Genomic DNA, 27949 nt, shown 5'->3' with positions numbered 1-27949 from the left:
AATTCTAATCCCCTTCAGGTATCTGTTTTGAGCTCTGCCGTTATTGCGTATATCACAAGGTTTGAATCATCTAGTTTCTCTCTGCCCAAGTTTTTTTTGTTTTGTTTTTTTGGCCACACACGGCTTGTGGGATCTTAGTTCCCAGACCAGGGATTGAACCCAGGCCCCCCGTGGTGAAAGTGTGGAGTCCTCACCAGTGGACTACCAGGAAATTCCCTTTGTAAGATTTTGTATGACTAAAGCCACTCCTGGCAATAATGTTTTTTAGACTCTTTTAACCAGAGTGAGACTTAAGTTTACATTTCAGATTCTCCAGTAATATTTTATATGAGGACTTTTAAATTTTAATAAAAAATAAGTCAAGTTGTAAATGACTCTTAGTAGGTGAATATTTAATTAAGTTGTACAATTATTTCATAAAACATCATTTAAAAATAATGTTTATTGCCATAGAGCAATGTTTATAACTCCCAAACATTAAAAGCATCGTACTAAAATGTTAGTGAATCAAACACAGAGCATATTCCATGGCAAAAATAATTATTTGGCTGTTATGGCTCCTCTCCCTCAATTAATGGAGTTTATTCCAGAAGAAAGTAATGTGTCTTCAATAGCACTTTGCAAGTGCGTTTTCTGGAATACAAGTTATGTTAAAGATTAACTGGTATTCTACTGCAAAATGGTTCTTTGACCAATAAATTTGAGAAATAAGCCAAACAATATTAAACAGGATATTTTATTGCAGGATTCTCTAGAACTTTTAGTATATTGGTAGTCATTTTGGACCTTAAAGAGAGAAAAACAGTTTATAATTTGGTGAAATCCAATTATTTCACTTTTTTTCTTTCATAGTTAGTACTTTTTGTGTGCTAAGAAATCTTTACCTACCTCAATATTGCAAAGCATTTTCTCCTATGCTTTCCTCTGGAAGGTTTATATTTTTAACTTTTACACTTTGGTCTATGAACCATTTGTGTTAACTTTTATGAATGATGTTTGTTAGGGAAATAAAAATGTTTTTTTTCCACTAAAAAGCTCAGTTGTTCCTATATCACTGGTCGAAAAGATTATCCTTTCACTCTCTTACCTTGGCATAATTGTCAAAACGAATTGGCCATGCATGTGTAAACGTTTTCTGTACTCTGTTCCTTTGATTTGTCAATCTTTACGCCATTACTACACTGCTTTGGTCTTCATAAGTCTATATTAAGTGTTGATATCTGGTAGTATAGATCCTCCAACACTGTTCTTTTTCAAAAGTGTTTTGCCTCTTCTAGGTCCTCTGTATTTGCATATCAGTGTTCGAATCTGCTCATCAAGTTGTATAAGAAAGCCTGCTGGGATTGCCTGGAATCTGGAGAATTGACACGTTAACAACTTTGTATCTTCCAGTTAATGAATATGGTATTTGTCCCAGCATTTAGGTGAAGGGAGCCTAAGAGTCAAAGGCTTCTTTTCTCAGGAATTCTTTGTTTGAGAAGCTGTGGAGGGTGGTTGTCAATTTAGAGGTAGCAGAGTACAGGGGTGAGGACTCAAGCTAGACTGCCTGAGGTCAGAGCCTTGCGGTGGGGCCACTTAATTGCATGTGAATTGCAGGCAAGTTGGGAAATTTCTGTGGGTCTTAGTTTCTCCATCAGTAATATGGAGATAATATTTGTTCATATATCATAGCATTGTTGTGAGGATTTAGTGAGCTAATATTTGTCTTAGTGGGCACCTGGGCACACCCTGTAGGAACTACAGAAGTAGTAGCTAGTATTGCTGCACCTCTGAGAAAGCAGTAACTTAAGAAGCTCTTGAAAACTCAAGTAATCTGTAAGAGGAAGAGTATTCCTCTATTGTTAGGACCACCAAAAAGACAGAGGGGAGGAGCAACACTGAGGTAAGGCTTTAAGCAAAATGACAAATTCAGGGGTCCCAGGCTATGTTTTGCAAAGACCAGAAGATCAGCTTGTTCTTGGCCTGTGATTTGTTCCTTAGGAGAACTATAAATAAGGTCACAGTCATGGACTTTGAACACTAAGTCAGATGAGCTAACTTTCAACTACTTCCACATAGTTTCCAAAGAAAACATTTATTTTAAAGACAACTAGCCAATTGGCTAACATTGTCTTTGGAATGAAAAATCAGATTATAAAAATTTATTCAACTATGATTTTATTGTTCATTTTTTTAATTCAAAGAAAAATTATTATGGTCACTTCTGTGAGGTTTAGTTAATTTTTACTTCTTTCCACATGGTAACTTTATTAGTTACCCTTAGGCAGTTTCAAATTATTTCATCAATCTTGGTCTTTGTTTTTAATTTATACAGTGGAATTTACTTGTTCATTGGTGTGAGCAATTTTCAATATCTTGTCAAACAGCCTGTGGCAACTGAAAATACAAGTGGCATACATTAGATTTCTCTGTTTGAGGCAGTGCAACAGTAACATTATGCTGAATACCCAACCTCAATAAATTGCAGGCATTTATATAACTAATTCAAAAATACTTTTTTGGGGGGTAATTGCGAAAACAAATTTGACTTACATACTTGGGAGGCAAGTAGTTGAGCGAAGTCTCTCTTATGGCCATCAGCAGTTTCAACTTCACTTTCTTGTCATTTATGTTATTTTATCTCCCCAATCTGACTAAATGCTTTATATATCATTCAGCCCATCTTGTTCCAGAACTTACGTATATTAGAAGCTTGATCAATATCTGTAAACCAATTTTATTCTTATGTCTGCAGATTGTACTTTAAAGCTCGGCTCTATGAAGAAAATTCCCATCAGTTTCATAGCGTTGTGAAAACTTCTCCAATAGCTCAGAAAATTCATGGTGGCCACGTGTTAAAAGTGTGCTGTCAGACACTGATGTTTCTCAGCCCCAGGGACAGCTGGAGCCCCCAGGCTAGTGAGCCCCAGCTAAGAACAGCTTTTTCTAGTGCTCTTAGGCAGCCCAAGTGCAGCAGGATCTGGGAGGTAATGATGTGACCTCTGGCGGCAGTGATATTTGCCTCTGCTAGTTGGTGCTAAGTGAGGCCAATGACGGGTGGGCCTTACTATCTGGACAACTACTTCAGCCACCAGCTGCAGAACACGCAGCATCTGTAATGGGGCTGAAGGAGGTATGGGAGCTCATCTTGTGGGAGCCAAGAAGGACTGGACCAGTTCAAGTGGACGTGCAGACACAGATCCAGTTCTCCATCATTAATTTCGATATTCACATATACACATAGTTTACCTTTGGGGCTGTTACATCTGTTGCAACAGAATCCATTCCAGCTGCAAGCCCAATCTCACTCAGGATGCATCCTCATTCTGCAAATCAGAGCTTCAGTGTATTGCTATGAAAAAGTCTGATTGGATTTGAAATCACTGGCATTATCACAAGAAAATTCAACATTACATTGTCTTGCACAGAAAGGAATGATTGCTTCATTTCTTTAAATATAATTTCCAACTATGGTGAAGATTTGAATGGCTGTAAAAAAGTTTTTACATTTTCATCTCACTTATTTTATTGATCTTGACTATCTAGAGCTCAACTTTTTCATAAAAATGCAAAATGATTTTATGTGGAACTTTATGTACATTTAATATTTAAATCTCTTCAAATATTTTTAAATTTTATTTTAACATGTACGTAATACAAAGAAAAGTTAGTTAAATGTTTTACCAAGCTCCAGGGAGCCTTATTATTTCCGTGACATGACTCTGAAAAATTTGGGCAAGCAGCCTTCCGTTAGGGAATTTCAGTGATTCACACGTGTGCAAGGTTCTCCAAAGTGCTTCCAAAAACTGAAACCATTTCTGCAGGCTCTGAGGCACAAGGATCACTTAGCCTCAAAGAACTCAGTTCCTTCTTTTAACTGTAAAATCCTACAATAACATTTCACGTGGTCCCATTGTAATGTTTTACACTGGACGACGCCCTAGGCTGGGAAAGTGGTCCACAGATAGGCACATTCGTTCATGTTCATTCACCCTCCGAGCCAACCACTTTGGACAAAGTAGTCGCCCAGGTGTCTTCCTCCCACGTTTTCTCTAGCAGGACTTCAGGGCCTTCCTTCTTTTAGGCCGTGGAGAGGGTCAAGGTCTGGAGTAGCCGCCCAATCCGTCCGATCCAACGCATTTTTCCCTTTCTTCTGGCCAACTTGGTAACGCGCTGCTCCCAGGTCTCAGTCTCAGCCCGGGCAGCCTGGCGTGCCATGCCCGGCGCCCGTGGATGCGGCAGGTGGACTCCGGGCCACCTCCTCGCGCCTTCCCTGCAGGTGCCGGAGGAGGGATAGGCCAAGTCCCGGGCCAGCGTCCCTGCGAGGCGGGGCCGGCGCTCCTAGACCTCCTCCCTCTGGCCCTGCAGGTTCTGAGATCCCGGGCTCGGCAGCAGCGGCCACCTCCCTGCGGGCGGGGAGCCAGGCCACCTGGGGCAGTCGGCCAAGGGCTGCCGCCACCCTCCCCTCCCTCAGCCTCCGCTGGGGGTGTTTATATTCGTCTCTCCTCTTTTCTCTTTCACTTTTCTTTTCGTTGGGAGCTGGGACTCCCTGGGTTCCAGGCGTCCAGGGGAACCCCAGATGATTCATTCTCGGCCGCAGAGGCCCAACGCCCGGGAAGGGAGCCGGACGACCGCGCCCGCCCCGCCGCGCTGCCCGCCGCCCCCGACTCTGTAGCCCGGACTCGATGGAGGTACAGAGCTTGGCTTCTCCGCTTTGGGAGGGGAGGTGCTGGTGGCTGAAAGGGCGAGGGAACTCTCCCCGAAAGCCTTCGCCTCGGACTCCTCCCAGCTCTGGCCGGACGCACGCGTCTCCCCACAAAGGGCTACCGGCCGGGCCGCCCCGCCCTCTTCTGGGGAACGCTTGACCGCGACTTCGGTATTCGGTGGCGCTCCGCGCGGAGGTATTTCACCTTCTGACCCTTTATTGCCGTCGCGGGCTCTCCTCGCCATCCTCCGCTTCCAGCCGAGCACAGATTGCTCGTCCACTAGCGGGTCCCCGCTCGGCTCCGCCGTCGGCTCCAACGACTCCGCGCCGGCAGGCGGAGGGCGAGGGACGCGCGCCTGGCCAGCCCAGCCCAGCTGCGGGGTTCGGAGAAAGCGAGGTCCGGCGGCACAGAGCGCTGAGTTCTGCACCTCATCGAGCTCAGAAAGTTCAAGAAAGGTACCGCAGCTCCCGCTTCTTCCCTGCCCCCTCCCAAACTCCCCGCCGGCTGGTGCCAACTTGAGTGTGAGCCCCGCACGTCTGACTCTATCTTTGTCAGTCAAATTACCCTCCTCTGCTTTGATCAGGACACTTAACCTTCCTTGGGAGAGGAATCTACAGGAATGGTTACCGTTTGACAATCAGGCCTCCGTTTATATTGTTTCCAGAAAACCAGTGCTAGAAACTTGGAAAAAATGCAGGAGACTTGTACTGCCGTGAAATCCTTATTCAAAGTGGCTTTAAATGAAAATCCAGTTAATTTTATCAGGTGTTATTGAGACTCTTGCAAGCGTATACAATGTATTTGAACTTAGCTTATAATATATTGAATTTAACTTGAATTTCTATGCATTTAAAACTTTGTTATCTTCGAAGTATATGTAAGGCACGATTAATTCTTCAGTGTTGCTTATAACAGATTCTTAAACAGGGTGAGTCAGAAGTTTAGAAACTGGAAGTGAAATGGTTGTCACTAGCTATCTCCATTATGTTTTTAAAAGCTACAGTCTAATGTTATGACACTGGTAATGGTATCTCCTTGTAACTGATAGGCATTCTTATCTTGTCAGTGGGCTTCTAGAGGCTTCTTTGACTTGATTGAATAAACAGATCAGATCTAGGTGGTTACAGCACCCTGCTGTGCAGAGGTGGACGTTCTATGGAAAGCATCAGGGTACAATATACATCAAACTCTCATTTTTATTAAAGAGCAGTGTGGTGGGCATGATAGGCAGAGGGAGGAGATACAAAGGGAAGAACACAAGGATATAGAAAGGAAAGGACTGAAGACAAAGCAATAGCCATTTTAGATTTAAAAAGTGATGAAAAAATGTAAAGTTTTACTTAATGAAGTTAAGACGTTTACAAAGTTCTGAAGGTTTGTTCTGGTTGTGTTTTAATGGCACACCCTTGTATTTCTTCCTCTGTTTTCTCCTGTCAAAGTTTTGGTCAGACTCAGAACAGCCTTTCCAGCAGTATCATCTGCTCTATGACAGAGTGACAGAGGGGTTAGGTTGGCCGCTGGACTTCTGGTAGGCAGAGTGTTCCCATACTTTGGGGTTCACTGTTCTCTGCTAATTTGGAGTGGGAACTCCAGAACCTGATTTGAAGCTACAATTTCTGGAATTAGGATTTTCCTACAGGTTACCAGTGGGTTTAAGGAAAACAATTTGATGCTTTCTGTTTAAATCCATGAAATTAATATGTAAATGTCAACAGCCGTATCACAGGACATAATGTTTGTCAATGCAATACGTGTTTATAAACTTCTTTGAAGGATGGGAGAAAGCAGTGGTCTAAAGTTTATTGAAATAGAGTTTGATAATTGAAGAATTTTAAATCCTAGAAGGTTCTCCATCTCAGGTTTGCTGGCTCTGGGTGGATTTCAGGAAGGCGGTGAAGGAAGCTCTGAAATGTTGTGTAAAGGGGATTTTTTTTCTGAGGAAAATAGCCATAACTCTAATGAGCTTTTTAAATGAGCCTCGAACCCTAACAGTTTTTAAAGCATTTTAGAACTTAGAAAACTGCCCTTTCTTCCTATCTTGCTTAGAGTTTACTGTTTAGCTGTATTCATTATGTAACTATTCTTTTGAAGGTTAGATAATGATAATACAGAAAGTACTGTTTTAGGTCCACAGCTTGAACTATGGGAAATAATATGAATCATAGCTAACACTTGTTGAATTCTTATTATGTACTGGATGTTGTTCCAAGTATGTGTTTATTTTTTTTAAAAATCATAATAAACTTATGTGGTGTAGGGACTGTATTTTATAACTGAAGAAATTGGAGCATAGAGTAGTAATTAAATAACTTTCCCAAAGTCACAGATTGAGAAAGTGGTAGAGCTGGGGTTTGAACCCAGACAGATTTAAGAGCACCGATATTTATGAAGGGTGATATTATTTCCATAGAAGTAGTTCCCACAGTTTGACAGTGACAATCAACCACTATTTCATTTTAATGCGGAGTGATATAATGATGGAACATTCATTTAAAATTAATGCTTATATGGTACTTGTATAATTGACCTTATTAATTATATATTTAAAGATTATCTTTATGAGCAAATGATATTCACATGAGTGTCTACATGTGTTTGGTTCCTTGGAGAAAATTTTTTTATGGTTCCTGAATGAAAACATTTGTCCAGTGTACATAGTTTTTGCTGGTAGAGCTTGGCAAATAGGCAAATGTGGATTGATCGATATGTCTGTATCTATCTATCTATCTATCTATCTTTCTATCTATCTTTCTATCTACCTATATATCCATCCATCCAAGTAAAAGGCTGGGATTCAGGGAGTGATCAGAAGACTCACACATCACAGTGGAAGTGGTGTAGTCAACTATTTGGGAAGTCCCCTTTTCAGGAAATTTTATGGTCTGAGGGTTGGCAAGAAGCCAACTTCTGTCTTTAACTCAGTATTAGTGCTTTGATTTATTTACGCAGGGATTACAGATTACTTCATGAGACTGCTGAGGCTGAGCATTGCTTATGTGTTGTTGGCTGCTATCCTATTTTATGGATTGGATGGAAAAATTCCATAGGAAAGTTGAGAGAACATTTGTGGGTTTTGCTCATAGCGTTTACTCCAATTTAATGGTAATGTTACTAACTAACTCTAATCAATTTCATATATATTTATTTATTAACTTGCTATATGTCAGGGAATGTTACACTTTTTCTAAAAAAAGTTATTCAGTGCCGGAATCAGAAATAGGAAATAAGAGGCTCTTTGATCTCAGTTCATTTCAACGATAGTATTTGTACACAATTTCTATATGGAGGCAGAGTATGTATACACACATATCTTCCAGTGTTTTATCCCGCTGCAAATCTAGTGGTGCCTGGCAGGTCATTTTTAGAAGCAGAGGACTATATATAGACCACATGAGAAGGAGTAAAAAAAGTCAATGCCTATAGTAGGTGATCATATTCTAAGTTGTTTCTTTTCCAGATGCTGAAGGAGAGTGACAGAAAGTATTTTGTCAAGTAAAGGAATTGAAACCGAAAATGATCCCAGAAGAGGAAAATATTAGGGCTGTAAGGTTGGGGGTGGGGAGACTCTAAGGTCATGACACACGAGCCCAGTGATATAGTCAGTGATCGCTGTATCACTGAAGTCTCCTTATTGGGCCGCCTGCTTATATGCCTTTGGATAAAAATTTGGGACAGGAACTATGTTGACCCTGGAACAACAGGAGTTTGAACTGCGAGGTCCACTTATACAAGGCTTTTTTTGACCGTAAATGCTATGGTGTTACAGGATCCGTGGTTGGTTGAATCTGTGATGCAGAACCACGGATACGGAAGGACTGCGGTACCCAGGGCCTGCTGAAAATTACAGCAGATTTTCCACTGAGCGCAGTGTTGGCGCCCCTGACCCTGCTGTTGTTCAAGGGTTAGCTGTACCCTTGGCAAGCTGTTAGCCCTGACTGCCAACATTTTCAAATAATATTTTTTAATTGAACGTCTTAGTTAGGTATCTTACAATATATTTTCCCAACTTTTTTGCTCTCCTTACTCCTCAGCACCAAAAATAAGCATATACAGTGAGATTTCATTTTCTAAAATAAATAACTATATTGTTAAAATTATTCATTATATTATTTTAAATATTATTAGTACACAATTAACCAAAATATCCCATTCACTTTTCTTTATCTTTTTTTTTTTGGCTGCGTTGGGTCTTCGTTGCTGCGTGTGGGCTTTCTGTAGTTGTGGCGAGCAGGGGCTACTCTTCATTGTGGTGCAAGGGCTTCTCATTGCGGTGGCTTCTCTTGTTGCGGAGCACGGGCTCTAGCTGCGTGGGCTTCAGTAGGTGTGGCACACGGGCTCAGTAGTTGTGGCGCACGGGCTTAGTTGTTCCGTGGCATGTGGGATCTTCCTGGACCAGGAATCGAACCCGTGTCTCCTGCATTGGAAGGCGGATTCTTAACCATTGTGCCACCACGGAAGCACCCCGCATTCACTTTTGATAAGTACTTATTAGCGTATAACTAAACTACATTGGAAATGATATCAGCGTAGAGATGGGTAGTGTGGATATCACTGCTTTGACTAAAGAAGGTATCTCTAATATCAGTTTTTCCACTTGGCCCTGTATTTGGCACCTTGGACAGGCAAGGCGCATGGTAGGATTCTGGATGGGGGAGAGGTCCACCTTTCTTTCGTAAAATGGGAGAAGCATCATTATGAAAGAGGAAGCAGGAGGGGGGGGGCGGAAAGAGAACTTGCTAGAAATCTGCTTTGCCTCAGGCACATTCTAGGCATATCACTTACACAAAGGGGCACCCAAGGAAGCAGTGGGTCTGGAAATTCATTTCTTTAGAGCTCCCTGTGGTCATACAGACCTTGGAAAGTCATGGGGGTTCCCCAGGAGTGCCCGTCCCTCACTTCGAAGAGCTCTGATCTAGTTCAGCCTCATCCCCATCCCCTGCCCATGGTTTCTGGGCTGCCATGGTTCACTGTGCTTAAAAGAAAGTATGTGTGTTCACGCCTGGGGTGGCGGTGGGGGGGGGGCAGTAAAGAAGGGAGTTTGGCTGCAATAGATGCTTCCCACTGAAAGGAGTGAGGAGTAGGTTCCAGTCGGGCTTGGACAGCCTTTGCCCCCTCATCTCCAGTCACACCTGCTCTGTGCTCTAGACACACTCGCTGTATTCCTTGTCACTCCTTGTCAGTCTTCGAATGTCCTACTCACAAAGCCCGCCGTCTCTAACTTTTGCTGCCCAGGCAGAATTATTCTCTCCCTGATACGAATTTATTTGGTGCTGTCTACATTCCCTTATAATAGCTTTTCTCTCTGTAAATTCATCTTCTTAGGCGCCTGTCTCTACACTTACGTTTTGAATAAAGACAGGACAGTGTGTCCCGTGTCCCCAGCCAGGGGCTGGACACATAGTTGACTTGTATTGACCTCAGTGATCACTGGACAATTTGACAGCTAAGCAGAGGCATGCAAAAGCAGGTAGGAAACCTAAGTAACATAGCAAAACACATCGCTGGAACGTTATAATAAACACACTATCTTAGGAAAATCAGTCTGGGCTAGGAGTTATTGAAGAAAAGAACAAATTGGAGCTGAGGAAACCAGCCAGAAATCTATTGCACTCATTCAGGGATGTAGTCTCATTCCTATTATCTGCTCAAGGACACAGTTCTAGTAATTTTTCTTTTTTTTTTTAATTCATCATCAATTTTCTTCTCTAACAAGTCTTTCCCATTACCATGCAGGCATGCTATAATTTCTCCCATTAGAAACAAAAAGTCTCTGTTGACCTCATGTTTCTCTCCAGCTACCACCTGGTTCTTCTGTCCCCATTTTATAGGACAACTTTCAAAGTCAACTCTATTCTGTCTCCAGGGTCTCTCTTCTCATCCTCTCTTGACCCAGCCAGGCTGTCATCCCCACTATTGTATGAAAAATGCACTTGTCAAAGGCACCAAGAACCCATGTTAAATCCAGTGATTAGTGCTGGGTTCTCTTCCTAGGTGTCCTGTCAGCAGAACTAGAAAGTTCTTCATTTGGCTTCCAGGCCATCCCCTCTCCTTATTGTCCTTTTTCCTCACCAGCACCTATTGCAGTCTCTTTTGCCAGTTCCTTACTTTCTTAACCTCTAAATGTAGGCGTCTGTGGGCTCAGTTCGTGACCTTTTCTCTGGCTGTGCTCAATCCCTTGGTGACCTCAGTCTCATGGCTTTTGACACCTTCCCAAGTGGTGATTCATAAATGCTTATCTGGAGTCATGACTTTCCTCTGAACTCCAGACTCATACATAGAAGCCTCTTCACCATCTCTGATTGGATATCTAGTACTCACTGCATTCCTGACTTAACCCCCAAAACTGCTTCTCCCACTGTCTTCTTCATCTCACTCGATGGCAAATCCATTCTTGTAGCTGCATAGATAACCAATCAGTTAGCCGTGGAGCTGTCCTTACTTCTTGTTTTCTCACACCCCACATTTAATCTGCTAAATCATTCAGCTGTGCCTCCAAGATAGATCCCACATCTGACCTGCTTACCATCTTCACTGCTGCCACATGGGCCCAGGCCACCGTTAATCATGTCTCATGGTATAGTGGCAAGAGGTGGTCTCTCTGTTGCTCTACTTGTCCTTCCCCCCACCCCCACCCCAAGAAGATTTCAGTTATCTGTTCTTACTTATCTGCATTAAACCGACAAACAAAACCACAAAACAAACAAACAAAAACCACTCCAGAATGCAGTGGCTTAAAAAACAAAAATTTGTTATTTGTCATGATGCTGCAGTCTGGGCTACATGCAGCTGGTCAGTTCCTCTAAGGCTGCTGGTGATGAAACACCGGAGAAGGTTTCTTCATTTGTGCATCTGGAACCTCAGCTGGGCTGCCTGTGAAGTTAAAGGCTCCTCCTTTGATTCTTCCTTTTCCATAAGAAATAGCTCTTGCTATAGCAGTTGAGCAGGGTGCTTCCTGCTCATGGTGAGTAAGGGATCTAGAGACTTTTTTGTGTGTCCTTTTTTGTTTCGCTGGTGGTGCTTTTTTTTGGTGGTGGGGAGGGTACCATTTTCTTATAAACCTTGGGGGCTTCCTGTAAACTTTATTGAGGTTCACTCCATTGGAAAAGACATACCCAGAAAACTCTTGAGACAGACTCCGGTTTACTTTGGCTGTGAGTCAGAATGCTGTAGGAAAAGCCTTCAAGGTCTTTAGAAATACCTTTGTCTCACTGATAGGGTCTATGAGGTGCCACTTTAAATCCATTCTAGATCTTAATGAGGCGTCTTCCAGCCACATACTTGATTTGATCTTTAACCTGAGAGTACATTGTACTAATAGACCCTGGATTTGATCTTTACCCTAAGACTACTTCTTTCTTTGAGAATCTTGTGTTGTCTCGAGAGACAAGAATGACAGTAAGTTTAGTTTTCCAACCTAGCAAGTCCTGGGTTGAATGATTTCTTCTAAATTCAGCTTGAATGTTCCTCTTTCTCTTCCTGCAATTAAACCTAGGCTGCAAAATGAAGCCAATTATCACATTCAGAAATTTTCTTAGCCAGGTCCGCAAGTTTATTAGATACGTTTTCTTTCTTCCATATTATTGCAGGCAACTGTGCAACATGACTTGCCCTCTCTCCAGCCTCTAATAATAATTTCATCACTGCCTTTCTAGCCTCACTAACAGTGAGTGTCCTTGCTATGTACTCCCCAGGTGTCTACCTATCACTGATCTTATATCAATTTCATTGTCAATTACTAATTGCTATGTAAATAACTACCCCCCAAATTTAGTAGTGTAGAATAAAAGTGATTTTATTTGTTTAAAGTTCCAAGATTAGAAGTTTGGACAGGATCCAGTGGCAATGACTTGTCTCTATGCCAGAATGTCTGTGGTCTCAGCTGGTATGGCTCCAAAGGACTGTCTGAGATTAAGAAATTGGGTCATATATGGGGCCTCAGTCCTGGCTGTTGGCTGGGTTCCTTCATGCTTCTCCACTTGGCTTTTCCACATGGCTATATTGGGATTACTCACATGGTGGTCTCAGGGTTGTTAGACTCCTTACATAGTATCCAGCTTCTATAAAAGGGAAGCAGGAACTGCAGATGCTCTGAAGGCCTGGACCTGGAATTCCCAGACTGTCACATTTGTCTCATTTTATTGCGAAAAGCAAGGCAGGAGGCCATCTCAGATTCAAGAGGAGAGGACATAGACTCAACCTCTTGCTGGGTAGTATGTTACGCTTGTTCATGGAAAGGAGGCATTGATTGGTGGCCACCATCTTGAAGATTATCTGTCACACGTTGTGATCCTGCTAAAGCATTGATCCAGTTACGCCACTCCTCTATTCACAACCCTCTATTGCCATCTCATTTTACTTCAATAAAAGCCAAATTCCATTACAGTGGTCAGTAAGGCCCTCGGTGATTCGTACCTCTGCTGCCTCATCTGCTCTTCCTCCCTTAGCTCAGGGCTTCAGTCACACCGACAGCCTTTCTATTCATCACCCATACTGCTCTGTTCTTGTCTCCGTGTCTTTGAACTTGCTGTTCCCCCTGCTTAGACTGTTTTCTCTCAGATGTGGCCCAGTCCCTTACTTCTTGGGGGGCCTGGCTCAAATACCCTCTTTGCAGGGAGGCTTTCCCTGACTGGTGTACTTCGTGTTGCATTCCCACCAGCATTCTCGGCTCAAACTCTCCTCCAGACACCCACAACTACCTGCCATACTGCTGGGTTCATAACACTACCCTATCCAAAACTCTTAGGGTCGGATGTGTTTGGAATTAAGATTTTTTTCAGTTTTTGGACAGGTCATTTTTATAGACTGAGTTGTGTCTCTACCTCTCCCCACCAAATCCGTATATTGAAGCTCAACCCCCAGTGTGACTGTATTTGCAGACGGGACTCTCAGGAGGTAACTCAGGTATACGAGGTCATAAGAGTGGAGCCCTAATCCAGTAGGACTGCTGTGTTTATTAGAAGAGGAAGAGGCTCCAGGAGTTGACGTGTACAGAGGAAAGGCCATGTGCAGACATAGTGAGAAGGTGACTGTCTGCAGACTAGGAAGAAAGTCGTTACCGACCCTTCCAGCACTTTGCTCTTGTACTTCCAGCCTCCAGAATGTGAGAAGATAAATTTCTGATGTGTGAGTCACCCACTCTCTGGTATTCTGTTACAGCAGGCCTAGCAGAGCAGACTAAGAGAGTGACATAATGCCTTTGCTATATACTGTGTGACAACTACGGTATATAGTAAGCTTATCCAGGTACCTCCTCAAAAGTGAAATAAATACAGATTGAAAGTAGTCTTATGCCAGTTCATGTTTCGTTAACCAGTAAATTAAGCAAAACGTTCAGTTTTAGAGCCCTTTTGATTTAAGATTTTCAGATAAGGAGCAATGGACTTATACATGTTTTATTTAATGATTTGTTTGTTGATTCTCACCTGTCCCCATTTGCACACGAGCTACAGGAGAGCATGTAGTTTTATTTCATTCATTGCTATATCCCCATCATGTCAGTGCCTGGCAAATGATAGACTCTCAATAAATATTTGCTGAGTGGATGCTAGAGGGTAGAATATGTTAAAAGTAATGGGGAATAAAAGAAGAGCTATTTCAAAGAAGATCTAATTTGTTTATACATTTTATTTATTCGTTGAATTGATTTAAAATAATTTTGAGTGCCTAGTATGGGCCAGGCACTCTTCTAAGCTCTTGATGGGCCTTCATTCAGTGAGAGGTGCAGAGTACAGGGAGGATCCTGAAGACTGAGTGGGAGTGAGAAAAAGTAGACATTGCAGGAACTGATATGGGTCCTAGCTAAAACATGGGGGTGAGGCAGGGAAATGGATGAGCTTCACTGTGGAAAGCTCAAGATTGAGATAACAGTGGAACGTAAAGCCGAAAATGTCCTGCAAGTCATCAGAAGTACTGCACTGAAGATCGCGTGAGCTATTAGTACAAGAGATTTTAGTTTATGGGTTAATAGTCAAGAATTATTGACTGAAGCCATTGACTGTCGGAATGTTTCCCCAGGAGGCAAAAGTATGTAAAGAAGGTTTGGGGTCATACGAAGACCAGAGTGTCTGTTACTGAGCTGCGCACTCTGGAAGAGGAAATGTTCAGGCGATGTCTTCAGGAAAGCGTTGGCCAGTTTCCAGGTCTTCTAAAGAGAACGTTAGGCTTTTCACACTTTCCAGCCTTTGCTTGCCTGTCCTACGCACTCTGTCTGCTCCTCTCATGATGGATTTTATATTCGCCATATGCCTATTCTTACACCCACATCTTTTCTTTTCTTTTTTTAATTGAGGTATAATTGACATATAACGTCATGTGAGTTTCAGGTGTACAACATAATGATCCAACACTTGTGTATAGGACAAAATGATCACCACCGTAAGTTAACGTGTGTCACCATAGATAGTTATAATTATTTTCTTATGCTGAGAACTTTTAAGATTTATTCTCTTAGCAACTTTCAGGTATGCACCGTAGTACTGTTACCCGGAGTCATCATGCTGTACATTACATCCCCATGACTTATTTGTATTATAACTACAAGTTTGTACCTTTTGACCCCCCCTGCATGCATTTTGCCCCCCACCTCTGGCAACCAACCACCCATGTGTTCTCTCTATGTGTCCCTTGCTCCATGAAGTTCTCTCGGCGAAACCTCAACTTTACCTCCTCTCTAGCCACCTGGAAATACTGATCACGCCTCTCCTCTGTTCTGCCCCCACTGATGGATACTTCTCTAAGTACCTGCAGTATTTTCTATATTGACTCGTGCTCACATTGCCCCTCTCCTCAAGTAAATGATACAGGTGGTACAAAGGATGACAAGAATTGTGATGGAGTTGGAGGGGCTGAAGTTTGGGAAACACTGTGTCCTTGTGTGCCAAGCACTTGCTTGGTACACAGTAGAGCTTTAATAATGTTATTTTTGTTGTCAGTAATCTATCACATATTGCTGAGGGGTCAAGGTTCTGAGAAAAGGAGTTTGACTGGAAATAAGTCACTAGTGATCACATAACTGTTGGAATGTCCCAGCATATGCTTTCTTGTCAGTATCAGGAAGGGAAATAGAACTTTCTGAGAGTCTGATTTGGGCCAGGCTACAGATAGAATCCTTACACTCATTTTTAGATGATACAGATGAGCTTCTTAGATTAATATGAGGTTTTTAGAACTGAGAAAAGAAATAGGTTAATAGTTTTTTTTTTTGCCAGTTTTATTATTTGAAAGAATAATTTTATAAATTGCAAAGTAAATGCTTCAATTAAAGAAAGGAAGTAGAAGCAAGCCACACCCTATTTTCTAAATTCCTTCAAATAGAAATCCTTCCGTCTTCCTACTTCAACAGTATTTGCTAAGTATTTTGAAAAAAAAAAAATTCGAAAGTACAAAAAAGATGAGAGGAATTTTGTAAAAATTGTAGTATTGTTAATATTTAATTTATTTGGTGCCTTTTTTCCTGAGAATCCAAGAGAACAAATATGCAGTCATAACAACATTGTCACTTTAAAATTTGCAGTAATTCCAAATGTCAAATTTAAAAAAAAAATCTATATTTCATATCTTTCGACTCTACGCCTAGAAAGCAAGATCCTTCTCATTGCTTCGTGCAGGACTTCTCAAACCTCAGACATGGGGTTTTCTGATGGCTTATAGATTTGATATTGAGGTATTTCTCTTCTGCACTTTGACCTCTAAGGCACATTCCTCAGCTTCTGCAGTTCACAAAGCGTTGGCTTCTAGCGATGCTTTTGAATCAGGCAGGCTAACGACAGACCGGAAGCTCTCCCAGTCAATGGCAGATGTTTATGATTTACTGAGCGCTTTCTCTGTACATGGCTCTCTGCCAAGTGCTGTGAGGGGTAAAAACATGCACCAAACATGATTCCTTTTAGAGACTTATTATCTAGTGGAGCAATGAATATCTGTGCACGAAGAGCTGAGGTACCCAATATACAACTGTCCATGCTCTAAAGAGACCATGCTTTCTTTCACCGCTAAACGTACGGACGTGCACGTCCCTCATTGGGACTATTTCATCCAATGTCTTTTCCTCACTCTTCCTCCTGACCCACTTACCTGATCCAGAGGTGTTATTTTGACATTGTTTTCTCTGGGAATATTTCCTCTAAGCCTCCAAGATTGGGTTAGGTATCTCCCATTCTTAATTTCATTTAGTAAATATTTCAATACAGTTGGCCCACCGTATCCACGGGCTCTGCATCCTCGGGATCAACGGACTGCAGATTGAAAATATTCGGGGGGAAAAAAATTCTAGAAGGTTCCATAAAGCAAAACTTGAATTTGCTACTCACTGGCAACTATTTACATAACGTTTACATTGTGTTAGGTATTGTAAGTAAACTATAGATGGTTCGAAGTATATCGGAGGGTGAGTGTAGGTCATATGCAAACACTATATCATTTCATATAAGGGACTTGAGCATCTGCAGATGCTGGTATCCGTTAGTGTCCTTGAAGCTGGTGGATACAGAAAAAGGACTGTGGTTAGCATTTATTGTCAGCCACGTGCCAAGCACTTTCACCTGTGTAACCCTCCCAAGCTCTGTGAGATGTTTTCCTCACCACTTTTCAGGTGACGAAACTGAAGCAGCAAGAGTTTACATGCCTTGGCCAGGCTCCACGGTGAGGTGGAATTAGAGTTTGGACCCAGGTCTCTCTGCAGAGCCTGCACTCTTCACCTAGCGGGTGCTGCCTCACTGGAAAAACTAATAAGAGGCATAAAGATTAAAAGGGAGGAGATAAAAATTACCATTGTTTATAAATGAAAGCTGTGAATATTAACAAACTACGAAGACTAGTAAGCGAGTTCAGCAAGATGGCCAGGCAGGCAGAAGAGTAACAAAAAATGAATAGCATTTTTCAACACTAAATAAAATGTTAGCTAACATAGCACAATAGTAAAGTACTCAGCACAGCAGGAAGACACCACAATCAAACAGAGTTCACTTAAAGCTTGTTTGGATGGCCCAATATTAGAAAATCTATCAATATGATCTTAAGGCATGCAGAAAAAGTTATTATCAAGCTCTTAAATACGAGCTTGATAAGATTAGATGGGATCATCCAAATAAATGCATGCATAAATGAATGAATGAATGATTCCTACTAGAAAATCTCTGGCAAACATCATACTTAACATAGAACTTTTTCTTTTTTTAAAAAAGTTTTTATTGGAGTATAGTTGATTTACAGTGTTTTGTTAGTTCCTGCTGTACAGCAGAGTGAATCGGATATACATATACATATATCCAATTTTTTTAGATTCTTTTCCCATATAGGTCATTGTATTGAGAAGACTCCCCAGTGCTCTACAGTAGGTCATTGTTAGTTATCTATTATATATATAGTAGTGTGTATACGTCGAACACATGTGCTTTTAATTCCAAACTTTCTCATCTCCTCTGGAACCATGCTCCATTAAGTATCACTTCATTTGCCTCTATCTAGAGTTCGTACATTTTCAATCACTCATTTAATTTCACCATCACTTGCAAACATGATTCACTCCGGACTGAGAAACCCAATCCCTCTATTTCTTTTTTTTTTTTAAGCATCTTTATTGGGATATAATTACTTTACAACGTTGTGTTAGTTTCTGCTGTATAACAAAGTGAATCAACTACAAGTATACATATTATCCCCATATACCCTCCCTCTTGTGTCTCCCTCCCAGCTTCCCTATCCCACCCCTCTAAGTGGTCACAAAGCACGGAGCTGATCTCCCTGTGTTATGTGGCTGCTTCACACTAGCTGTTTCACATTTGGTAATGTATATATGTCAATGCTACTCTCTCACTTCGTCCCAGCTTACCCCTCCCCCTCCCCATGTCCTCAAGTCCATTCTCTATGTCTGCATATGCCTCTTTATTCCTGTCCTGCCACTAGGTTCTTCAGAAGCTTTTTTTTTTTAGATTCCATATATATATGTTAGCATACGGTATTTGTTTTTTTCTTTGTGACTTACGTCACTCTGTATGACAGACTCTAAGTCCATCTGCCTCACTACAAATAGCTCAATTTCATTTCGTTTTTTGGCTGAGTAATATTCCATTGTATATATGTGCCACAGCTTCTTTATCCATTCATCTGCTGATGGACACTTAGGTTCCTTCCATGTCCTGGCTACTGTAAATAGTGCTGCAATTAACATTGTGGTACATGACTCTTTTTGAATTATGGTTTTCTCAGGGTATATGCCCAGTAGTGGGATTGCTGGGTCATATGGTAGTTCTTTTTTTAGTTTTTTAAGGAAACTCCACTGTTCTCCATAGTGGCTGTATCAGTTTACATTGCCACCAACAGTGCAAGAGGGCTCCCTTTTCTGCACACCGTCTCCAGCATTTATTGTGTGTAGATTTTTGATGATGGCCATTCTGACTGATGTGAGATGATACCTCATTGTAGTTCTGATTTGCATTTCTCTAATAATTAGTGATGTGAAGCATCCTTTCATGTGTTTGTTGGCAATCTGTATATCTTCTTTGGAGAAATGTCTATTTAGGTCTTCTGCCCATTTTTGGATTGGGCTGTTTGTTTTTTTTGATATTTAGCTGCATGAGCTGCTTGTATATTTTGGAGATTAATCTTCTGTCAGTTGCTTCATTTGCAAATATTGTCTCCCATTCTGAGGGTTGTCTTTTGGCCTTGTTTATGGTTTCCATTGCTGTGCAAAAGCTTTTAAGTTTCATTAGGTCCCATTTGTTTATTTTTGTTTTTATTTCCATTTCTCTAGGAGGTGGGTCAAAAAGAATCTTGCTGTGATTTATGTCATACAGTATTCTGCCTATGTTTTTCTCTGAGAGTTTGATAGTATCTGGCCTCAGATTTAGGTCTTTAATCCATTTTGAGTTTATTTTATTATTTTTTTTTTTTTAAACATCTTTATTGGGGTATAATTGCTTTACAATGGTGTGTTAGTTTCTGCTTTACAACAAAGTGAATCAGCTATACATATACATATGTTCCCATATGTCTTCACTCTTGCGTCTCCCTCCCTCCCACTCTCCCCATCCCACCCTTCCAGGCTGTCCCAAAGCACCGAGCTAATATCCCTGTGCCTTGCGGCTGCTTCCCCCCAGCTATCTACCTTACTACGTTTGTTAGTGTGTATATGTCCATGACTCTCTCTCGCCCTGTCAAAACTCACCCTTCCCCCTCCCCATATCCTTAAGTCCGTTCTCCAGTAGGTCTGCGTCTTTATTCCTATCTTACCCCTAGGTTCTTCATGACATTTTTTTCCCTTAAATTCCATATATATGTGTTAGCATACGGTATTTGTCTTTTTCTTTCTGACTTACTTCACTCTGTATGACAGATTCTAGGTCTATCCATCTCATTACAAATAGCTCAATTTCATTTCTTTTTAAGGCTGAGTAATATTCCATTGTGTATATGTGCCACATCTTCTTTATCCATTCATCCGATGATGGGCGCTTAGGTTGTTTCCATGTCCTGGCTATTGTAAATAGAGCTGCAATGAACATTTTGGTACATGACTCTCTTTGAATTTTGGTTTTCTCAGGGTATATTCCAAGTAGTGGGATTGCTGGGTCATATGGTAATTCTATTTGTAGTTTTTTAAGGAACCTCCATACTGTTCTCCACAGTGGCTGAACCAATTCACATTCCCACCAGCAGTGCAAGAGTGTCCCCTTTTCTCCACACCCTCTCCAGCATTTATTGTTTCTAGATTTTTTGATGATGGCCATTCTGACTGGTGTGAGATGATATCTCATTGTAGTTTTGATTTGCATTTCTCTAATGATTAATGATGTTGAGCATTCTTTCATGTGTTTGTTGGCATTCTGTATATCTTCTTTGGAGAAATGTCTATTTAGGTCTTCTGCCCATTTTTGGATGGGGTTGTTTGTTTTTTTGTTATTGAGCTGCATGAGCTGCTTGTAAATTTTGGAGATTAATCCTTTGTCAGTTGCTTCATTTGCAAATGTTTTCTCCCATTCTGAGGGTTGTCTTTTGGTCTTGGTTATGGTTTCCTTTGCTGTGCAAAAGCTTTGAAGTTTCATTAGGTCCCATTTGTTTATTTTTGTTTTTATTTCCATTACTCTAGGAGGTGGGTCAGAAAGGATCTTGCTGTGATTTATGTCATAGAGTGTTCTTCCTATGTTTTCTTCTAAGAGTTTGATAGTTTCTGGCCTTACATTTAGGTCTTTAATCCATTTTGAGCTTATTTTTGTGTATGGTGTTAGGGAGTGATCTAATCTCATACTTTTACATGTACCTGTCCAGTTTTCCCAGCACCATTTATTGAAGAGGCTGTCCTTTCTCCACTGTACATTCCTGCCTCCTTTATCAAAGATAAGGTGTCCATATGTGCGTGGGTTTATCTCTGGGCTTTCTATCCTGTTCCACTGATCTATCTTTCTGTTTTTGTGCCAGTACCATACTGTCTTGATTACTGTTGCTTTGTAATATAGTCTGAAGTCAGGGAGCCTGATTCCTCCAGCTCCTTTTTTCGTTCTAAAGATTGCTTTGGCTATTCGGGGTCTTTTGTGTTTCCATACAAATTGCGAAATTTTTTGTTCTAGTTCTGTGAAAAATGCCAGTGGTAGTTTGATAGGGATTGCATTGAATCTGTAGATTGCTTTGGGTAGTAGAGTCATTTTCACAATGTTGATTCTTCCCATCCAAGAACATGGTATATCTCTCCATCTATTTGTATCATCTTTAATTTCTTTCATCAGTGTCTTATAATTTTCTGCATACAGGTCTTTCGTATCCTTAGGTAGGTTTATTCCTAGATATTTTATTCTTTTTGTTGCAATGGTAAATGGGAGTGTTTTCTTGATTTCACTTTCAGATTTTTCATCATTAGTATATAGGAATGCCAGAGATTTCTGTGCATTAATTTTGTATCCTGCTACTTTACCAAATTCATTGATTAGCTCTAGTAGTTTTCTGGTAGCATCTTTAGGATTCTCTATGTATAGTATCATGTCATCTGCAAACAGTGACAGCTTTACTTCTTCTTTTCCGATTTGGATTCCTTTTATTTCCTTTTCTTCTCTGATTGCTGTGGCTAAAACTTCCAAAACTATGTTGAATAAGAGTGGTGAGAGTGGGCAACCTTGTCTTGTTCCTGATCTTAGTGGAAATGCTTTCAGTTTTTCACCATTGAGGATGATGTTTGCTGTGGGCTTGTCATATATGGCTTTTATTATGTTTAGGAAAGTTCCCTCTATGCCTACTTTCTGGAGGGTTTTTATCATAAATGGGTGTTGAATTTTGTCGAAAGCTTTCTCTGCATCTATTGAGATGATCATATGGTTTTTCTCCTTCAATTTGTTAATATAGTTTATCACATTGATAGATTTGCGTATATTGAAGAATCCTTGCATTCCTGGAATAAACCCCACTTGATCATGGTGTATGATCCTTTTAATGTGCTGTTGGATTCTGTTTGCTAGTATTTTGTTGAGGATTTTTGCATCTATGTTCATCAGTGATATTGGCCTGTAGTTTTCTTTCTTTGTGACATCCTTGTCTGGTTTTGGTATCAAGGTGATGGTGGCTTCGTAGAAGGAATTTGGGAGTGTTCCTCCCTCTGCTATATTTTGGAAGAGTTTGAGAAGGATAGGTGTTAGCTCTTCTCTAAACGTTTGATAGAATTCACCTGTGAAGCCATCTGGTCCTGGGCTTTTGTTTGTTGGAAGGTTTTTAATCACAGTTTCAATTTCAGTGCTTGTGATTGGTCTGTTCATATTTTCTATTTCTTCCTGATTCAGTCTTGGCAGGTTGTGCATTTCTAAGAATTTGTCCATTTCTTCCAGATTGTCCATTTTATTGGCATAGAGTTGCTTGTAGTAATCTCTCATGATTTTTTTTATTTCTGCAGTGTCAGTTGTTACTTCTCCTTTTTCATTTCTAATTCTATTGATTTGAGTCTTCTCCCTTTTTTTCTTGATGAGTCTGGCTAGTGGTTTATCTATTTTGTTTATCTTCTCAAAGAACCAGCTTTTAGTTTTATTGATCTTTGCTATTGTTTCCTTCATTTCTTTTTCATTTATTTCTGATCTGATTTTTATGATTTCTTTCCTTCTGCTAGCTTTGGGGCTTTTTTGTTCTTCTTTCTCTAATTGCTTGAGGTGCAAGGTTAGGTTGTTTATTCGAGATGTTTCCTGCTTCTTAAGGTGGGCTTGTATTGCTATAAACTTCCCCCTTAGAACTGCTTTTGCTGCATCCCATAGGTTTTGGGTCGTTGTGTCTCCATTGTCATTTGTTTCTAGGTATTTTTTTATTTCCTCTTTGATTTCTTCAGTGATCACTTCATTATTAAGTAGTGTATTGTTTAGCCTCCATGTGTTTGTATTTTTTACAGATCTTTTCCTGTAATTGATATCTAGTCTCATGGCATTGTGGTCGGAAAAGATACTTGATACAATTTCAGTTTTCTTAAATTTACCAAGGCTTGATTTGTGACCCAAGATATGATCTATCCTGGAGAATGTTCCATGAGCACTTGAGAAAAATGTGTATTCTGTTGTTTTTGGATGGAGTGTCCTATAAATATCAATTAAGTCCATCTTGTTTAATGTATCATTTAAAGCTTGTGTTTCCTTATTTATTTTCATTTTGGATGATCTGTCCATGGGTGAAAGTGGGGTGTTAAAGTCCCCTACTATGAATGTGTTACTGTCGATCTCCCCTTTTATGGTTGTTAGTATTTGCCTTATGTATTGAGGTGCTCCTATGTTGGGTGCATAAATATTTACAATTGTTATATCTTCTTCTTGGATCGATCCCTTGATCATTATGTAGTGTCCTTCTTTGTCCCTTTTAATAGTCCTTATTTTAAAGTCTATTTTGTCTGATATGAGAATTGCTACTCCAGCTTTCTTTTGGTTTCCATTTGCATGGAATATCTTTTTCCATCCCCTTACTTTCAGTCTGTATGTGTCTCTAGTTCTGAAGTGGGTCTCTTGTAGACAGCATATATAAGGGTCTTGTTTTTGTATCCATTCAGCCAATCTGTGTCTTTTGGTGGGAGCATTTAGTCCATTTACATTTAAGGTAATTATTGATATGTATGTTCCTATTTCCATTTTATATATTGTTTTGGGTTCGCTACTATAGGTCATTTCCTTCTCTTGTGTTTCGTGTCTAGAGAAGTTCCTTTAGCATTTGTTGTAAAGCTGGTTTGGTGGTGCTGAACTCTCTCAGCTTTTGCTTGTCTGTAAAGGTTTTAATTTCTCCATCAAATGTGAATGAGATCCTTGCTGGGTAGAGTAGTCTTGGTTTCAGGCTATTCTCCTTCATCACTTTCAGTATGTCCTGCCACTCCCTTCTGGCTTGTAGGGTTTCTGCTGAGAGATCAGCTGTTAACCTTATGGGGATTCCCTTGTGTGTTATTTGTTGTTTTTCCCTTGCTGCTTTTAATATGCTTTCTTTGTATTTAATTTTTGACAGTTTGATTAATATGTGTCTTGGCGTGTTTCTCCTTGTATTTATCCTGTATGGGACCCTCTGTGCTTCCTGGACTTGATTAACTATTTCCTTTCCCATATTAGGGAAGTTTTCAACTATAATCTCTTCAAATATTTTCTCAGTCCCTTTCTTTCTTTCTTCTTCTTCTGGAACCCCTATAATTCGAATGTTGGTGCGTTTCATGTTGTCCCAGAGGTCTCTGAGACTGTCCTCAGTTCTTTTCATTCTTTTTTCTTTATTCTGCTCTGCAGTAGTTATTTCCACTACTTTATCTTCCAGGTCACTTATCCGTTCTTCTGCCTCAGTTATTCTGCTACTGATCCTATCTAGAGTGATTTTAATTTCATTTATTGCATTGTTCATCGTTGCTTGTTTCATCTTTAGTTCTTGTAGGTCCTTGTTAACTGTTTCTTGCATTTTGTCCATTCTACTTCCAAGATTTCGGATCATCCTTACTATCATTATTCTGAATTCTTTTTCAGGTAGATTGCCTATTTCCTCTTCATTTGTTAGGTCTGGTGGGTTTTTATCTTGCTCCTTCATCTGCTGTGTGTTTTTCTGTCTTCTCATTTTGCTTATCTTACTGTGTTTGGGGTCTCCTTTTTGCAGGCTGCAGGTTCGTAGTTCCCATTGTTTTTGATGTCTGTCTCCAGTGGCTAAGGTTGTTTCAGTGGGTTGTGTAGGCTTCCTGGTGGAGGGGACTAGTGCCTGTGTTGTGCTGGATGAGGCTGGATCTTGTCTCTCTAGTGGGCAGGTTCACGTCTGGTGGTGTGTTTTGGGGTGTCTGTGGCCTTATTATGATTTTAGGCAGCCTCTCTGCTAATGGGTGGGGTTGTGTTCCTGTTTTGCTAGTTGTTTGGCATAGGTTGTCCAGCACTATGGCTTGCTGGTCGTTGAGTGAAGCTGGGTGCTGGTGTTAAGATGGAGGTCTCTGGGAGATTTCCACCGTTTAATATTATGTGGAGCTGGGAGGTCTCTTGTTGACCAGTGTCCTGAAGTTGGCTCTCCTACCTCAGAGGCAGAGCCCTGACTCCTGGCTGGAGCACCAAGAGCCTTTCATCCACAAAGCTCAGAATAAAAGGGAGAAAAAGTAGGGAGAATTAGTAGAAGTATGAGTAAAGAAAGAGGGAAAGGAGGAAAGGAAGGAAGGAAGAAAGAAGCAAAGAAGGAAGGAAAGGAGGGAGGGAGGGAGGAAGGAAGGAAGGAGGGAAAGAAGGAAAAAAAGACAGAAAGAAAGATGATACAGTAAAAATAAAATAAAGTATAATATAGTTATTGAATTAAAAAATATTTAGAAAAAAAAAAAAAGGGACGGATAGAACCTTAGGACAAATGTTGGAAGCAAAGCTATACAGAGAAAATCTTACACAGAAGCATACACATACACCTTCACAAAAAGAGGTAAAGGGGGAAAAATCATAAATCCTGCTCCCTGAGACCACCTCCTCAATTTGGGGTGATTCGTTGTCTAAAGGAGGGAGGGAAGGAAGGAAAGAAAGAAAGAACGAAGGTAAAGTATAATAAAGTTATTACAATTAAACTTAATTATTAAGAAAAAGAATTTTTAAAAAAAAGTCATGGACGGATATAGCCCTAGGACAAATGGTGGAAGCTAGAGTATACAGACTAGATGTCACACAGAAGCATACACGTACACATTCACAAAAAGAGGAAAAGGGAAAAAAATCATAGATCTCGCTCCTAAATTCCACCTCTTCAATTTGGGATCATTCCTTGTCTATTCAGGTATTCCACAGATGCAGGGTATATCAAGTTGATTGTGGAGCTTTAATCCGCTGCTTCTGTGGCTGCTGGGAGAGATTTCCCTTTCTCTTCTTTGTTCTCACAGCTCACAGGAGCTCAGCTTTGGATTTGGCCCTGCCTCTTGCGTGTAGGTCGCTGGAGGGCGTCTGTTTTTTCGCTCAGACAGGACGGGGTTAAAGGAGCCGCTGATTCGGGGCCTCCGGCTCACTCAGGCCGGGGGTTGGGGGATGGGGGAAGGAGGGGCACTGCGTGCGGGGCCGGCCTGCGGCGGCAGAGGCAGCGTGACGTTGCGGCAGAGGCCGGCGTGACGTTGCACCAGCCTGAGGCCCGCCGTGCGCTGTCCCGGGGAAGTTGTCCCTGGATCCCGGGAACCTGGCAGTGGCGGGCTGCACAGGCTCCGCGGAAGAGGGGTGTGGAGAGTGACCTGTGCTCGCACACAGGCCCCTTGGTGGCGGCAGCAGCAGCCTTAGCGTCTCCCGCCCGGCTCTTGGGTCCGCGGTTTTAGCCGCGGCTCGCGCCCGTCTCTGGGGTTTGCGCTTTCAGCCGCGGCTCGCGCCCGTCTCGGGGGCTCGCGCCCTCAGCCGCGGCTCGCGCCCGTCTCTGGGGTTCGCGCTTTTAGCCGCGGCTCGCGCCCGTCTCTGGAGTTCCTTTAAGCAGCGCTCTTAAACCCCTCTCCTCGCGCACCAGGAAACAAAGAGGGAAGAAAAAGTCTCTTGCCTCTTCGGCCGGTGCAGGCTTTTCCCCGAACTCCCTCCCGGCTAGTCGTGGTGCACTAACCCCTTCAGGCTATGTTCAAGCCGCCAACCCCAGTCTTCTCCCTGAGCTCCGTCCAAAACCAAAACCCGAGCCTCAGCTCGCAGCCCCGCCCGCCCCGGTGGGTGAGCAGCAAGCCTCTCGGGTTGGTGAGTGCCGGTCGGCACCGATCGTCTGTGCAGGAATCTCCCCGCTTTGCCCTCCGCACCCGTCGCTGTGCACCACTCCGCGGTCCCGAAGCTCCCCCCTCTGCCTCCCGCAGTCTCCGCCTGCGGAGGGGCTTCCTAGTGTGTGGAAACTGTTCCTCCTTCACAGCTCCCTCCCACTGGTGCAGGTGCCGTCCTTATTCTTTTGTCTCTGTTTTTTCTTTTGCCCTACCCAGTTACGTGGGGAGTTTCTTGCCTTTTGGGAGGTCTGAGGTCTTCTGCCAGCCTTCAGTAGGAGTTCTGTAGGAGTTGTTCCACGTGTGGATGTATTTCTGGTGTATCCGTGGGGAGGAAGGCGATCTCCGCGTCTTACTCTTCCGCCATCTTCAAGGTCCCCTGAGTTTATTTTTGTGTATGGTGTTAGGGAGTGTTCTAATTTCATTCTTTTACATGTACCTGGCCAGTTTTCCCAGCACCACTTATTGAAGAGGCTGTCTTTTCTCCATTGTATATTCTTGCCTCCTTTATCAAAGATAAGGTGACCATATGTGCGTGGGTTTATCTTTGGGCTTTCTATACTGTTCCATTGATCTATATTTCTGTTTTTGTGCCAGTACCATACTGTCTTGATTACTGTAGCTTTGTAATATAGTCTGAAGTCAGGGAGCCTGATTCCTCCAGCTCCTTTTTCTTTCTCAAGATTACTTTGGCTATTCGGGGTCCTTTGTGTTTCCATACAAATTATGCAATTTTTGGTTCTAGTTCTGTGAAAGATGCCAGTGGTAGTTTGATAGGGATTGCATTGAATCTGTGGGTGGTAGAGTCATTTTCACAATGCTGATTCTTCCAATCCAAGAACATGGTATATTTCTCCATCTATTTGTATCATCTTTAATTTCTTTCATCAGCGTCTTATAGCTTTCTGCATACAGGTCTCTTGTCTCCTTAGGTAGGTTTATTCCTAGGTATTTTACTCTTTTAGTTGCAGTGGTAAATGGGAGTGTTTCCTTAATTTCTCTCTCAGATTTTTTATCATTAGTGTATAGGAATGCAAGAGATTTCTGTGCATTAATTTTGTATCCTGCTACTTTACCAGATTCATTGATTAGCTCTCGTAGTTTTCTGGTAGCATCTTTAGGATTC

At 41.6% G+C, this 27949-nt stretch overlaps 1 protein-coding gene across 7 annotated transcripts in view; it reads left to right on the top strand.

Annotated features, from left to right (window-relative positions):
- Positions 1–4340: 4340 nt before the first annotated feature.
- Positions 4341–27949, top strand: part of IL15 (interleukin 15) — a 115408-nt gene continuing 91799 nt past the window's right edge. For 3 of the 7 annotated variants that reach the window (XR_004350155.1, XM_032633703.1, XM_032633698.1), the window contains exon 1: positions 5030–5140. The gene's annotated coding sequence lies outside the window, so the exon portion shown is untranslated. Of the gene's footprint in view, positions 4671–5014; positions 5141–11541; positions 11647–27949 lie in introns of those variants that run through there. The other 4 variants (XM_032633699.1, XM_032633700.1, XM_032633701.1 and 1 more) reach the window with 4 other exon arrangements.

Source organism: Phocoena sinus, chromosome 5 (assembly GCF_008692025.1).
Source record: "Phocoena sinus isolate mPhoSin1 chromosome 5, mPhoSin1.pri, whole genome shotgun sequence".
NCBI classification, from domain to species: domain Eukaryota; kingdom Metazoa; phylum Chordata; class Mammalia; order Artiodactyla; family Phocoenidae; genus Phocoena; species Phocoena sinus.
Note: the sequence above shows the minus strand (reverse complement) of the source record. Positions and strands in the feature narration are given on the sequence as shown.